Raw genomic sequence first — 17,044 nt, forward strand, 5'->3', positions numbered from 1 at the left:
TTTTTTCCTATTTTTCTAAAATAAATAACGTTTCAACGATAAAAAAAACCGTTAAAAAATACTCAATCTGAACCTGTGTGAAATCTTTCCGATAAAACAGCACACAATCAATATAGTTCGATATTCATTATATTTACGCTGTACTTGCTTTCGCAAATAGTGCATTATCGCGATTCGATGGTGCGCCAGTAAAATTACAAAAATTCAACGTTCATGATTAATTAATATGTTAGCTATGAACAAAAATAGCTCAAACGCGATTAATTGTCAGCCAATCGCACGAATTAACTCATTAAACTGAACATCGAAAGTTATCGCGGGATATCGCTCGAAAATTCGAATCTCATTGGAGTTACTCGAGCAGGCTGCGCGTTAATTTCCATCTCGCGCCGGCTCGTTTTCCCACGGGTTCTTCCGTTTTCTCTCTCTCTTTCTCTTTTTCTTTCTGATGAAATTTTCACAGCGGTTTTCGCGAAATCCTTCCGAGGGATTGCGTGGATGGAGCGCATCGTCGGTCGAAGGGAGATTGTAGCAGGTTAGTAGCCATTTGATATACAGCGATAGTTTCCGCGACATAAACGTCCCTTGAAAATCAAAAGTAGGTGGTGCGTTCATAGGAGGTCTTCCCGAGGAAAAGGAGAAACATGAAGAAAGGCAAGAGAGAGAGAGAGAGAGAAAGGGGAAAGATATAGTAGGGTGCTCCACCATCAAATTCGACTCTTTGGCTTTCCTTCCATTCGCTTTCTTTATCTATCCTTTATCCTTTGGTCGTTACTCTACCTTCATTCTCCCTTCAACTCTAATTTCTGCCTCCCTCTTTCATTTCGTTCTCGCATCTTCTTCCCCGTTCTCTTTTCAAGATAAAACTCTCCTCGTTCCCCCTCGATCAGCTTTCTCTTTCCCCTCTTTTCACGGCGTCGTCGTACCGTCGTGCGACTTCGTATTACTCGAGCTATGTAAATGAATTTCGTTTAATTATCTGGGAGAGGTCGTGCACCGAGGACGGCGGAAACGAGGGGGGGTGCGAGGGTTAGCTCCCAAGAGAGGGCGACGTCGCTTTCGCTACACAGTTGAAGACTGCCCCTGAATTCACTGCGACGGCACTTCGCTAGCTTTCGAGAATTTCTCGAGTCCTCTCTCTCTCTCTCTCTTTCTCGCTTTCACCTTTTTCGTCTACCTCCTCTCTTTCCCTACCTTCGCGTACAAACGCTTCCTACCCTTCTGTCGTTTCATTCTATTTATTTCTCCTTGTCTCCACTCGCACCGTGGCGGGGTTATTACACGGGGTTTTGTCTTCTAATCGCGCACTACGGCCAGTTTCTTACAAAGACGTCAGTTAATTCGTTGTCTTCGGCAAGCACAAAGGTGAATCGCGAATTTGAATGATTCAAAACGCATCAAATTTACAACATCATTCTGTGAATACACAGAGAAAAATGTATACTGTATTCAAATAAATATGATTTATTTTAAGTTTGTATATATCCGCAAATATATCATAAGTTCATCACAAGCATTAAATTTAATTAAATATATTCTGAATGTTAGTGACTGCAGTATTTTAGTCAAGAATATTAAATTAAAACAAAAATTTGGTTTGCTTACCACATAAAATAAGTTTGATTTTTCTTTGATACAATTTTACAATATTCTTGAAGAGAAGATAAATTCTTCTTTTGAGTACATGATAATGAGATTTTCTAACACTTGTGATGAGTATATATTTTAAGATTATTATCAAGAATATATTCTTTGTTGAAGGAAACTATTACTTAAAAAAAGAAAAATAAACTGAATAATCGCTTTTCTTGGCAGAACGATATTTTTCTCTGTGTAGAGAGAGCAATTCAAATAGACAAAAATTTGTAAAAAGGATGTCGCTAAAATGCAAATTTAACTTTATTGTTAAATTTATCTAATAGAAAAATGTGAAAATCGATCTTTATATAATACATATTCGAGTTATCCCACACACGCGTTACGCAAAACAAGTTCTCTAATCCATGCCAATTTTTTTGTTTCATTTTTATATCGATTGGAATTGCATTGCATGCTTAACGTTGTTGTTGGCGATTCGACGATATTGTTTTTGCTGTTTGGTATGCATCGGTGAATAACCTTTTGGAGGTAGAAATTTAATGGATAACATCGCGTACCTGACTCGCATATTTTTCTTGCAACTCTTGCCAAACATTCGATACCAGGTATCTCGCTCACGATTTTTCTAACTTTCTATCATACATTGGCAAAATTTTTAGAAATATACTAACGCTCCCGTGGAACGTAAGAAAAACTCTCGCATGAAATAACAATTATTTATCATTTATTTTTTATATGATTGTAAAAATAAAATTTAATCCAAGTTACATTTAATATTTCATATAAATAAAAAATAATAGCGAGAGGTAGCGTTGAAAATGATAAAACTAGAAAATAATAAAATAGATTTTGGCACCCCCGCGATTGGCTTTCGGGTACGATCCGCAACGTGGAATAAGAATATATGGCGAATTAAAGTTAGTACGGAACTATGCGGGTATTGGATCTCAACTACCGCGAAAGTCCCGTTTTTTCACGTCCTTGTCTTCCCCATTGCAGGCCGAATTCCAAAGTCCTCCTCGTCTGATCGGTCCCAACGGCGGCAGTCGGGGCTCTCCATCGCTACGTTAGTTAAGATTAAGTTAAAGTTGGATGAACTTCGGCCCGAGCTGAGAAACTATGCATAAGCGGTTATATTATCGCCAGATTTTGCGCGCCGTGCAGCAATATAATACGAATTTAAGGAGGATCTTATCACCTCGTCCTCTCTAACCGTGCAGCTCATGTTTAATATTAATGTAAGACATTTTGCCGCGAATGCTTCTTTGTACGTGACAAAACAAAAATTATCGCATTCGAAAATTTATTTTCGTCATCAAATAATTAGAGGATCACATAATTCGATAACATGTTTGGAGAGACTTATCTTATATCGCAGATACTCTAACTGCCTTATAAAATACCATTATAATCTAATAATGTGTAATATGTAAATCGATTAATAATTTTCAAATAAATGAAATTTAAATGCAGTTGTAAAAAAAATTTAAACATGTAAAAAGATCTGACGAATTAAATCATATCAATTTAATTCATACATGTTTCTCAAATATATGTATATATAAAAAGAAGTAGCCTTATTTTTATAAAATATCAAAAATAAATTTTATTTATAAATCTATTTAAAAAAATATTTTTTTAGCAATCAAAATAATTGCTGAATCACTTATAATGGTGATTATCACATTTTTCTTTCGTCGGGGAAAACGAAATGTCAATCTTCTTCACACACTGGATAAAAACTAGCGAGAGCAAATGCTGCAAACATGTAGATTCACACATGTTTTCGACACGATAGAGATTCGATCAGGGAAGAAGAAGAGCCTTCAAGCCGTTCTACCTTGCGCAGTAATTTTTTTAAATCGAACCCCTGCCGCCCGTGTCGGTGGCAATGTTGGGGGTGCTTTCTCGTCTGGCATTCTCGGGCGGAATTCGCAAAAAGTAGCGGCGACGTCGAGAGAGGTGAAAAAGGCCGCATCGATGGCGCATCGCTCGACAGCCTTGTACGTAGATACCCCCCAAAGTACATCCCAACGGGATGTGTATACACATATATATACATACACACATATATATACATACATGCATATGCATATACACATACATACGTATGTATATGCGTGTATATGTACATATACATACGCGTGCGCGTGCTATTCTTCGTCTATCCCCCTTCTCCCTTTCTCCGCCACGTTCCACGCCCTTTCGCGAGAGTGTTTTCCACCCCTCCGTCGCCGACCTGATGCACGCACACACGCGCGCGTTATAAAATGCTCGTTATAGTTCGCCACGTAGGCGTGTGCGGGGTGAGGAATTTAATTTAGAACTTGATTTATATTTTAGCGGGCCATAAAATGGGGAAATAATTTGTCCCCCGAACGCGCACGAGATGGCCTTCCCTCTCTACACTATTATGCAGGGTTTCGTACGTATCAACCGTCTCCCCATTCCTCCCCAGTCCGCCCTCCCCCCACCCCGGAAGTCTAACCTGCTGTAGCTCGCCTTCTGCCGAAAGGTCGCGAGTCGATGTGCACATACATTATGCTCAAGTGCCGAGCCTTCCTTCCCGGCAATGCACATGGGAATCCTTCTCTTACAAGGAGTAACGTTAATCTTGAGAATCTTTTGTGCGCGCGAGTCTTCACGTTGATCTTGGAGGATTGATGCGAGAAAAACGCGATTAGAAGCTGGTTGAAGTTGGAGGAATTTGTTACGCAAATATATGACTGAAGAGGTGCGTGTAAAAAGCTACAGATAGATGCTGAAACGATTTGTTAAAAATAAATTTCATATTTGAAATAAACTAGAATTAAATTGTTTTCATACATATCAATATAAAAATCTGGAATACAATTGATTTATAATTATTTTTGTGAAGCAACATTCGAAAAAATTACAAGAAACTTCTACATTTTTGAAAGATCTTTTTTCTAGAATATTTTTTCTGAAAAGGTCAATTTATTGCAAACACGGATTGAGGACCATGTTTTTATCAAAACAGCAATTTTTGACGTCGGAAAATGTATTAAGAGAAAAGCGGATTAGATAGTCATTAATCGCTACATCGTAATCAAGGAAGAAGATGGACTTAGCTGGAGTAAGGAAGTGAAATCGGAGATATTTACGCCTCACAAAGAGGGTGCGATGTAGCACAAGTATATACGTATATAGGGTAGGCTAGCACGATCTTTCTCCTCTCCCCTCCTACCGTTCTCGGTCTCGCCAAGACTGAGGGATTCATTAAGGTCGGATGGAGGTGTTAATATAGTGAACATTGCCGCTGGGAGTCTCGCGCACCACGCTAAGATGGGGATACGAGAATCACCGAGAATGAGAGACAGGGACGAAAAGGTCGGGCGACGGATGGCGGGGGTGAGAAGGCTCTGCAAGGAAGAGAGCGAGCGCGAAGCTGCCGACTAGGATGGGACAATCGCGGGGCGCAAGCAAAGCCGTGAGGCTAAATTACGCGCGGGGGCTCCGTCGCCGAGACGAAACTATTAGCTAGGATTTAGATTCGCTCGCGACTCGACGCTATCTTGGCCGCGTATTTTGACGCTGCCGCATATCGTCCTGACAATTCTCGGAGATGGAGAGAACGATGCTAAGATGTTGCAACTCCGAAATGGATCCCGACCCTCTATTGTCACAGCTAGATGCAACATTTACATTACACGAATCGTTGTACTTTATCATTTTATATATTCACATTTAATAAAAGCAGTACTGAATCGGTCGGTTCTTAAAACAGGTATTAGATAATTTTAATATAAATGATAACTGTAAGTAATTAAATTAAGTAAGTAAGTTAATGTAAGTAAGTAATTGTAAGTAATTAAACTTAATTAATTTTTTGATGTTTATTTATTTTGAAGATAGAGAAATAATAATTAGTAATTGTAAGTAATTAAACTTAATTAATTTTTTGACGTTTATTTATTTTGAAGATAGAGAAATAATAATTATGCTTTCATTTTGAAGAGATATATATTGAAGATTATTCAATTCTGCCAGCTAGAAACATTTTCGGAGAAAGTATAAAAATCTAATTAAATTTGCTTTCCCTATTACGTGAATGACGTAATTACTTTGCTATTCCTGCAATCTATTTGCATAGTACGCAGCTTGGAATTCGCGCTTGTGAATTATTGATATAAGGCTGAACTGAGTGTTTTCGTTCAGAGTAATTGGTGGCACATTTCCTGAATGAAATACATATGTGAAATGTGAAAGCACAAGGTAATCACGTCAAAAGCTTCAAACTTGCAATTGTACGTGCATCTGTGTCGACAAATTTAGAAAACATTCATATACGTTGCATCTATAAAATTTCTTTGTTATCATGCAATTCCCTTATCTTCTAATTTATCTATTTTCATGGATATTCATACATTAAATACACTCGACAAAGCACTACAATTTTCTCCTATCGTGTAATCTTCTATAATTACTTTAATTCTTTAGAGTGGTATAAATATTAAATGAGATATATGATCACATGGTTTCCTACGATATTCCAGTTTCACATTCATTTTACTATAACAGCACAAACAACAACAAATATTTGATAAGCTTGTCTGACTTCACTTGTGCCTTTTCTACTTCCAGTAGAAATCAATCGATTGAAATTATTGTGAATTTACGATTTTTGATAAAATTAACTATCGCATCTAATTATATCTTTCCCATCTTAATATTGCTTTTCTTCTTTTCGTTATTCAGATTTATCGATTCGATATCTGCAAAGAATTGTTTTGATTAACTGTCGCATTATTAAAAAAAATTGATATCTGAAGCGATCGCGAAGAACTTTGAATTCCGACAATTCTCGTTCGTCGTACAATAGGACTGCATTTGCCTAGTTTTCGAGCCGCATACGGATTTCTCTTTTTAGGACGCATTAGTTACCGGCGCGATTCCACTTATGAGGCATTGAACGAACCGATCGGTTAATGGCGCGCGATCAAAGAACATCGAACGTCGATTCGTCGAGAAATGTTCACCGGGAGTGCTCTGAAAATTTCACGTTAGTTAGACGTAAACGAGCCGTTTTCCTCAGACCCAATCTCGCGCTCTTGTTCGATTCGCGAGAGGCAGTTCCTTGAAGAAAAAAACGAGGGGCATTCACATGCCCGTAGAGCTTTTGATCAGGTTCGTTAACGTCAAGTATATATCGCGTAGTCAAAAGACAGTATTACCGCAATTTCGAGAAAAATACTATCTTTTTTAAATTAATTAACTAAGGGAATAATATTGATAAAGGATTATATGAAAGTTTTTTTCATGTTGAAAAAAGAAAAGAATAAAACATAAGAAGGAATAACATAAATTTCGAGCAAACATATAAATAAAAATTTAATACAAATCATAAGAGTTATTTTATAATGATATTCATTCAGCTATTTTTATTAATATATTGATTCTTGAACAAAGTAAGTTATGAAACGTTGTCACACGAGAAGCACGTAATATATTTTTGCTACTATTGGCTGCATTTCGTCAAAGAGCAACTCAAAGATCAACATCGTTCTCGAAGTCACGTGAGCACTGCTGTAATCAGCGGAAAGACCTTCTCTCACGTCCAACATCAATGTTTGTGAACATTAGACAAAGTCCTAACTGCGAGCAATTTCATTGAAATAGTTGGACGATCCTAATTCTGTCAGATCAATTTAGTGGATCCTCATCTCGCATGAAGAGCGAAACATGATAATTCGATTATGACATCCCTTATCCTAATTTGTCGCTTAAGAACTTGATACGTGGGTTTGAATTATATTAATAGCATTACATCAATAGTTTATTTATATTTATATACGTAAAATATTTTCCCATATATAGAAACGAAGCAAATTCAAGAATGAGCTGATTCTTCGCATTACGATTTTAAAGTAGCGTTTGCACTTTCCCAGTTTTATCCCAAGATTACGGGGTCACGAGGTGCAACGGCAAAATCCTGAAGAAAAACAACCTCGCACTAGTCTGAAACCGCATTCAAAAATCCCCCAAATCCTTAAGTCCTCCTAAGAAAACATTCGTGGCTTAGCAAGAATCTACCGTCTACTTCGTTTATGCGACAAATTCTACCTTGGAGAAATGGAGAAAGCGACACTTGACCAAATCAAAATACTGTAAGAAAATGCCTTAAAATATTTTGCATATCGCCTTTTTTTAAACTATCATAAATATTGATGATTTATGATTTGATAATATGAATTAATTAACAGAATCATAAACTTTTATTTTAAAATACATTAGTCAATAGTATTTGTATTACTAAAATAATATTATTAGTAATAAGTTGAACGTGTGGAATGTCATTTCTTGAAATATTTTTTTAATTTAAAAGAACTCAATTTAGTTTAATTCATTCTTCTTAGTACCCAAGATTGGATTATGAAAATTATTGAATTTAAATTGTTGCCAGAGAAAATATTAATTATATTAAATTAATTAAATTAATATAACATAAAGTGTATATATTGTTAATATTTTTACGTAATAATTGAAACAACAAACAGAAAGTGAAATAATAATAATAAATTAAATAATTTTAGTGTCAAAAAATGCATCTAATTTTTTATATATTAAACCTCCATCGATTATGAAAAATCTAGGTGTTATTCGAATTAATATAGGTCATTTAAAAAAAATTTCTTATAAATTATCAGATTTATTAGATTGTGAATAGAATGTACATAACATGCGATGGACAAGTGACGAATCAAAGAGCGAAGGAAAGTCGCCGAAAACGAATTAAGTGTGACAAACACGGGGGTAAGTCTTCAGACACGGAGCTAGGTATAAGGGCGTCGTGTGTCACCGACGTGCAACAAGTTGCCTCCAGCGGAGTTACCCCCTTCGCGTCCCATCGCCCCGCAAATGGCGGGCCACCCCGCATTAAATCATTTTTAAACGTCCTCACGATCGCCGTCCGACTTTTATTCGAGCCGATACAAACCGAAGTCTGACGCGCGATAAATTTCTTCCTCATCGGATTTCTTTCCCGGGAAATAGAATTCAACTATCTATTCCGACCGCGTATTGTTTCTCGTTCCTCTCTGAATTATTAATATCGAATCCATTAAATGTTCAATGACTTTGAGATACTTAAAAGAAGCGATGCGCAAGGATATAGGATTTCTGCCAATAACATTGAAAGGTATCATTAGTCGATTGATCTATTATTAAATGCTCCAACTTGGTTTGAACGCAAGTCCCTCTTGACGATTTCATAAGTAATGATACTCTTTAGAAACTAAATTAATAAAGGCAATAATTTTCGTATGCTCTCTTCAAAAAAATATATAATGTTTATAGTCGTTAAAAATTCATCTAGAATTTTTCTTCTCTCCTCAAGGAAGAGAAAGACTGTAATATAGATTAAAATTGAGAGAAATCGTAGAAAAATCACACGATTCCGAGGGTTCTATAGTTCAAAGGAAACTTGTACCAAATTTGAGAATATTTAGAGGAGGAAGCTCTTCGGAAGTTTATCCGGTATCGGTAACAGTCAGAAGTATGCAGAGAATTCTAGCGGGTCAGGTCGGCCCGGTCGTTAGGGCTGACCTTCCCGGTTCACTCTGAGCATGTATCAAACTGAACGGTTCCGTATTTAATAACGGTCGAAGCTGGCTGTCAGAGCGGAACCGCTGTTTAAAGCAACCGTTCAATTGATTGATTGATTGATTGATCGATTGCTCTTGCTGCTTGCTGTTACATGCAAATGCGCGAACGCACTCACCTACGTTCTATGCATCGTTTAACTTGTCTCACGCATAAATTGCAGTACTTTGCTTTCTTATAATAAATGGTAGAAGTTCTCGTGCAACATACATTTTGGAATTAAAATTCCGTCATGCAAAAAAAATAAAATGTTTATTTTTTATATATTTCTATAGATATACATCCAAATATCTTTTGAAAGTTAAATATTTACTATTATTGTTGTCTGATAGATGTGTAACATTCTGAAAAATTCTCTGTTTGCATATGCAAGTTAAAACAACAATTACGTTTAAAAAACGTACGATTAAAATGTCACTCATGAAAAAACATAAATCTCCACGTTGGGGATTAGTTTTTAAAATAATTTCAAATTTTTATTTTTATAGTGAGATTATTTCGTTAAAGTGTTCCTTCGAAAATCACGTAGTTGCAATCTATGACGACACATGCAAATCTTCAGAACAGCATGAAATATTTTAAGACGACGAGAACCACACTTTGTTGCATCCGCAAAAATAAAAAATTCGCGCTTAAAAACTTTGCGAAAATTGTAAATCCGCGGAATTGTAGCAGTAGCAAACTTTATTGGAAGTTAAAAAGACGGTCTAGAAAAAAAAAAGAAAACAGATCAGCTGTACTTTGGCCAGCAATTTTAAAGCAAAGTGAATTTCTGGCGCGTGTCCCTTATTGTGTCTCTCCACCTTTCTTACGCAAAGTTACGCATGTAATAATTTGGAGAATGGTACTGTGCAGGTCGAGATCGCGCTCGGCGCTTTTAATGCGGCGCATAAGGGAAACGGAGGGAGATGAAGGAGAGAAGAAGGAACGATACTCGATGTAATCCTTAATGCACATACGCGCATGAAATGCACGCGCTGCAATTGGGCTGCACGGGGTTATATGGCGACGCGTGCAAGCGTTCTTACAAGCGATAAATCAGCAGCGTGCTCGTGAAATTGAGCACGCGTGCAATCCCCCGTGTAAACACGTTAGCAGTTCATAACGTCGCAAGATCCGCGGAAGCGATCAAACGTTCAGGTCCTCTCTTTCTCTCTCTCTCTCGCTCGCTCCTCCCTTTCTCTTCTTCTCCGCTCGTATACGAGGAGCAGATTACGTCTTCCTGATATTAACCCTGCATTGTAGAAGCCTGCAAAATGCGTCCTACTGCATCGTCTCCGTAGCTAGAGACACGGCTGATTAATAAAATATGAGGCGCACCGCAAGCTCTCTCTCTCCCTCTCCCTTTCCCTCTCTCTCTTTTGTGAGTTTTAAAATCTTCTTTTGTTGCGCAGATATAATCGTTTATCGAACGTATAAGCTCGAGAGAGCTTACTTAACTTGTTTTATCTTTTTCTTAAATTTTTAATTCATACAAAAGTTCAGTAACTCCGTTTCTTAATAATTTCATCAAATGTAGCAAATAACTGCGATTGGAGCTATTTTGGATTGCTTGTTTGCTGAATACTTAGGATGTTTTATTGAGAAACTTTTCAAAATAAAACGTATATGTCTTTATCATTGTTTTGCACGATTTCCGACATCGTTCGATATATCACAAGTTGCTTAAAATAATAATCGCTTTGCACATCCAAAATTCAACGATGTGTCCGATAGTAAAGCGGGACGAAGATAAAAAAAGCAGCAGTATTGTAGTAAAAAAATAGAGGGACATTTTATTGCATTCATTTGCGTACGCGCGCTCGCGCATGAATGTCGCCAGAACCTTTTTTAGGGGTCTACGTATCATGGGCGCCGCCAGTACTTTTTTAGAGATCCATTAAAATCCATTAGAATCTAAAGGATCTGCTCAATTAATATTGATTTATTTTACCGAAATAAAATTATGTAATCGTTAATCCACGATACGAGACTTGAAACGCTATGCAGTAATAAAAATCCGAATAGAGATATTATAATATAAAAAGATTGAGTAGAACCTTTAGAAAAGTTGAAAGAGAAAATATTCATTTTTTTCGAGGAGATGTTCGAGAAAATTAAAAAATAACTTTTATATATCTTACGTATGCATTTTATATCATAACGTTTTAGTATATAAACCGCTCTTTTCGCGCTAATATTTTTTTTTTTTAATTCAAAGAAAAGCACGCGAAAGCCATAGCATCATATTGCGGCGCCCATGCGGTCGTGCACTCGCGTTTGCCCCGTAGATTTCCGGCGCGCACATACGCATAAACGTGTCATTGCGCTGCGCGTGGACCAGATGGATGAGGTGGACAGAAACAGATAGAGAAAGAGAGAGAAAGAAACAGAGAGAGAGAGAGAGAGAGAGAGAGAGAGTGGACGGGGGAGATTGGGGACGTCGGTTGCGGGACAGGGAGCTGTGGCGAGTGGTGCAGGCACATGGAGGGTTAATGCATCAACATCAAAGTGGCTTGCCGGTACAATTATTGCACTCAACGCACTGAGCTCTGGGCGTGCGGTGGTGCACCCACACGCGAATCGCGGAGATAAAACACACCGCCCGAGCACGGGGCCGGGCGTGGAGACCGTGTGCATCCCCAGCCCGGCAGAAGAGCGCCGTATATTACATTCTTTCGCGTTTAACTGGACGGACATTAATTTGAAAAAGTAGACGCGGCGGGCGCGAGTCGCGGTTTAGAATCTCATATCCTGGATGCGCGGCATGCGGACTTTGTGCGAACGTTCAGGCGCGACTTATGCGCTTTTGATGCACGCCCCTCCTCCTTCCTTCCTTCCTTCCTTCCTTCCTTCCTCTCCCCCTCCCCCTCTTCATCCCCCTCCCCCTCTTCATCCGCCTCCCCCTCTTCATCCGCCTCCCCCGCGTCGTTGCGTTGCGTTTTCGCGCCGTCTCGCTGCACTCGAGATGCGCTGTCGAGGGATTAAGATTTTCGCGCGTTGTTCCAGCGAGAATCGCACCCACGAGACTTAGACTAGGCTAGGGTATTAACGACCAAATTTCAGCAAGCTTTGGTATTAAAGAACTGCGGGGGAGGATTATACGTAAATAATAGATATCTCGAAAGAATTATACACAATGTATTATCTAAAATATATAAATAATATATATAAATAATATATTAATATGTATATATAATAATATATGTAATATATTTTGACTTTTACGAATTAACTTGTATTCGCGATGCATCTTTGCGGAAATTTAAAATGTTCGCATCCTTTCGAGCTTATGCGTCGATAGAAATTATATATTTAACGATTTGTTTAAATATTCTCAAGTCAATGAATTTTTTTGATAGGTATAGTCGTACAATATATTACACCAGCATGATTCTACTTTTTTTAAATGAGTCATGTTTTATTCCAAACTTACCATAAACTTTATTATAAATTACTCGACAAATTTTATATTTATTTATGTTGGTATAATTCCGCTCTTCATTTATTTATTCGAACAAAAATATCATAATTCAATTTATTTCCACCGATCCTCATTAAGCCACAAGATTTAAGCCCTCGAATAACTGCCATAATAAATGACGAACATGACAAATCGCAAAAGGTTACCCATTATTCGCGGATTTTAACTCGTTTCCATCAGTTACGACCATATTCTACCATTTCATCCGTCTCTCTCGTTCTTTTTTTACGTGATATTCCTTCCTGTCGATCGCCGAGACTCGTCGAGACGTTAGAGGAGGGGAGGCACTCGTCATTCTCGAAAAGCAATTGCACCGGGAGACGTTAAAGCGTGAAAATTGCGTACTCTACCTTCTCACACCCTCCTCTCTTTTTCATCCGTGATATATGTTCGTCGCTTCGCGTGTGTAATGTTTGCGTGCACATAGCGCATCCCGCGTAGGACACGCATGCTAAAACTGCAGTGCGTGACGTGGTTACGGAACGAACACAGACGGGTACATAGAAACATGGACCTATGGAATATATGGCTGAAGAGATAAAGACAGAACCTCCCTATAATCGTAGAAATCTCTCGCTGATATTCGATTTTTCGATATAAATAAAACGACGAGGCAAGCAAAATATAATTCTATTTTTTTTATATTTTATAAATAAATGTCTTTCTTCTTTTCTCTCTCCTCCTATTCCATTTCGTTATTATTTTTGGAGAAAGATATAATAGTATCATTCAAGAAAATTTTCTCATTATATTTCAATTTCAACAATTTTAATTTTCAACGATGAAAAAATCTATTTCATTTTACATTCTTGTTTCTTAATTTCGATTCGCGGTTTGAGAAATAAAGCAATTTAGTATTTCATTGAAAATTATGAAAAATCTGTACCTCTCTCTCCTATTAAGGAAATTATGGAATAAACATTGCTTCCCTACTAAAAAATTGTAAATATAACGATGTAAAAATTATCATATTTTTTAAATTTTTAAATCGCGAGATAGCATTGTTATAATCCCTCGATTTGCAACTCCGCAAGTTTTCGCTGCGGAACATTGCAATTTTCCTCTGAGAGATGCAAACCGTGCTTACGTGATCGGGAGGACCGACTCGCGTTTCGCGGATGTTGTACAAATGCTCGTAGGTTTCCATCAGCGGTTGCAGAAACGACCCATCCCGCGCTCGCCCTGTTCGTTTAACCCTAGCCAAGTACTTGGTGTCCTCGCTAATAGGATTATCCGGATTCGCGAAGTTTCCTCCCGGAAACGGAATAACCGCGATGAACGTAAACGCCGACGAAATTTGCGGCGGATTTCTGAAGCCGTTCTCGCTCGAGAAACCGGATATTTCGATTCGTTCCACGCGCGTAAAGACGGCACTGAACGATGCGGATATTCGTTAAGTGGATTTAAGGATCCCGTTCGTAACGTTCGTGTGAACGAAACACGTATACAGGATATTCAAAGATTCTTGATTCCAATGACAAGTTCATAAAATCATCGAATTTAAAATCGCGATTCTTTTTCTCTAAATTAAGATACGAAATATATTCATATGTAAAATACAAGTTTCAGAAACTATAATAATAATATAATAATAGTCGATAGAATAAATAATAATAATTATAATAATAGTTGATAGAATAAATAATAATAATTATAATGGTCGATAAAATAAATTTACAAAAATAGTGAAAGTCGAAACTTTTATGGAAATTATTAGAATAAGCGAGAGGATGAGGATTATATATAATTCGAGACTTCGATCTTCGCGGATTTTCGCGGTAAAATTACGTAAAGGTTGGCGACACACCGCGAAACTATCCGACGTAGGTTCGTAACATTCGTTGGTGCCCACTGTCTCTGTAATGCGACCACTTACGAACGTACAGCCGGCAGCTATGCAGTTTAATACTTGCGAATGTTTCTTGCAACGGCAGCATACCGTGCATACTGTGCTCCTTTCACTTCCTCTTCCTCTCTCTCGGCGGGGTTTATTCCATTTCGCTAGAATAAAGCGACGAAGAGGATGGAATTTGCGGTGACCGCGAATCGACTTACACGCTGTTGGAATAAGAATATAGTTTAGCTATGTATAAAAGAGAGAACGACATTTAATTCGCTTTCTTGCCGGTGCGTCCTGATTCACCGCGATGCACCAAACTATTGCGGCTTCTACGAATCGCGGAGGCTTTAGTGAAAATGGAAACAAAAACCAATTTGAGGGATTTGCAGTGGGAAGTAAATTTTGGAAATTTTCAAATTTGAAGAATATTATGTACATATTTTTGATTTAAAGGACAAATCTCTCCTTCAGAGAATAAAACTCTAAAGACTTTACTACACATCAAACATACAAAATATGTATTAAATATATATTAAAAATAGAATATATTAATATATAAATCTAATCTCTTTTTTAATATACTTTCATTTTGATTTCTACCCAAATAAATTCTCGAAGAAATAAGGAAAAGGGAGAAAAAACGACGATTGCAGCGAGGAGTGGTTTCTTTACGTGCGACACGGTCTAATTATCGATATGACTCTGGCCAGCGCGTTCGATCGAACGCTGAAACGGTCGCTCGAATGCGAACTGACAAAGACGACGTTCACATCTTGAGGTGCAAGTACCCGCGGAAGTGAAGTCCGTGCAAACTCTCGCAGACAGTTTCACAAACTCTGGAACGTTAAGTATATATGTGTGTGTGTAACGATGTAATCGTTCACCATCGTATACCTCGTGAAGTACAGCACTATTCAAAAAGAATATTCACTAATTCTGTCTTATATAATTTAAACAAATTGTAAGATAATCAAAAATTTATATGTTTTATTTATTATAATTTTTTTATCAGCAGGCTGATTTCACGCTTTTATACTCTCACGATTTTGTATTTAAATATTATATTTAAATATTATATTTAAATATTAATATTTAAATATTATATTTAAATATTATTTTATATTTACGATTTAAGAAAAAAATCACTTAAAATTAAATAATGCAATTAAGATAATAATGATATTCTTTTTTTCTCCGAAATGAAATAAATACGAGAGCCAAAAAAAATATTTCGATTGGGCATTTATCTATAATTTGTTACGGCTACATTTATATCAGCGTTAAATTCCTTTCTATATCGTGCCTCTTTGGCTGTCATTATTGAACGGTGCTGTACCTACAGTTTTAACTCGTTCGAGTGGCCGTTATATGGGGTTCTAAGCATTCTGATTCTGCTGACCATTGCAATCCGCTTCTCCTTCCTCGTTCTCCGTGCCATTCTCCGTACACTCGCAAAAGACTCACCCCTTCGAAGCTACGTGGTTCGCCTTTAAACCACTCCATTCTAACACTCGTTCGACCCGCGACTCTTCCTCGCGCTTACTCTCATTTAGCGATTTCCGAAACCTACCTCTTCGGCTCGATCTCTCGCTTGCTTTCTTCATCAACCACGCGGGGATCTCGTTAGCGGTGCCCCTTCGATTTCACTACGTATTTACCGCTTCGGTTATCCCGCGCCACCCGAATGGGAACGTGTACGGAATTTTTGCGAAAGGCAGTCTGTTCCTTCAAATGAAAGAATCAGCAAATCTGTAATAACTGCATATTTAAAAATTGATAATAATTGCGCGATATTTGTCATTTTTTGTTTGACGTTTATTGCGTAAGAATCTTAAAAATGTTCAGAAAAATAATTGGATGTTCTTTATCCAAGAATTATTTCATCCGATAAACCATTAAATTGTTATATTATTTGATATAATACAACATATTTGTTTTTTTTAAGTTATAAATCGAATTATTGTTATGTCATTTTTATTATTGAACTATTTATATTTACGTTTATTCTTCTCTATTATATTTTATTTATTATGCGTTTTTCGTACTTGTTTACACGATAAAACTTGATCTGTAGTTATTTGATTTGTTGCTTCGGGGTAAAACATGATGCAATAAAGAGTTAAATATCCGGTAGCCGATTGCCGTTCAATTTTCCAGAACTGCCAAGAACGCGAATATCGCGGCACCGCGAATGCGATTCGAAGATTACGCGAACGAACGGGATGGAGGAATGCTTCTTTCCCTCCATCGATCATCGACCTACATCGAGAAGTTACCTCGTTCTAAGGATGTTAATATTTATTGAAAATAATATTATCGTTCCAAACTATACTATACTGGACAAACGATGCTTGGTAAGCGCGCCAGGAATTTTAAGCGAGAATCTTCTTGCTACCGCGGTTAGAGGGAGAATGTAAATCCGGCGCAACCGAGAGCTCGCGGATTATAATTTTCATTCCATGGCACGCGAACAGGAATTTGTACGGGTACGATAGTCAAACTTACGTAAGAATTGCATC

The 17,044-nt window shown here is 37.4% G+C and overlaps 1 protein-coding gene across 4 annotated transcripts in view; it reads left to right on the forward strand.

Moving 5' to 3' along the window:
* Positions 1-17,044, forward strand: part of LOC105257368 (lachesin) — a 156,699-nt gene that overhangs the window by 35,273 nt on the left and 104,382 nt on the right. The gene's annotated exons all lie outside the window — the stretch shown is intronic.

This window comes from Camponotus floridanus, unplaced genomic scaffold (genome assembly GCF_003227725.1).
Source record: "Camponotus floridanus strain SB8 unplaced genomic scaffold, Cflo_v7.5 scaffold54, whole genome shotgun sequence".
Lineage (NCBI taxonomy): Eukaryota > Metazoa > Arthropoda > Insecta > Hymenoptera > Formicidae > Camponotus > Camponotus floridanus.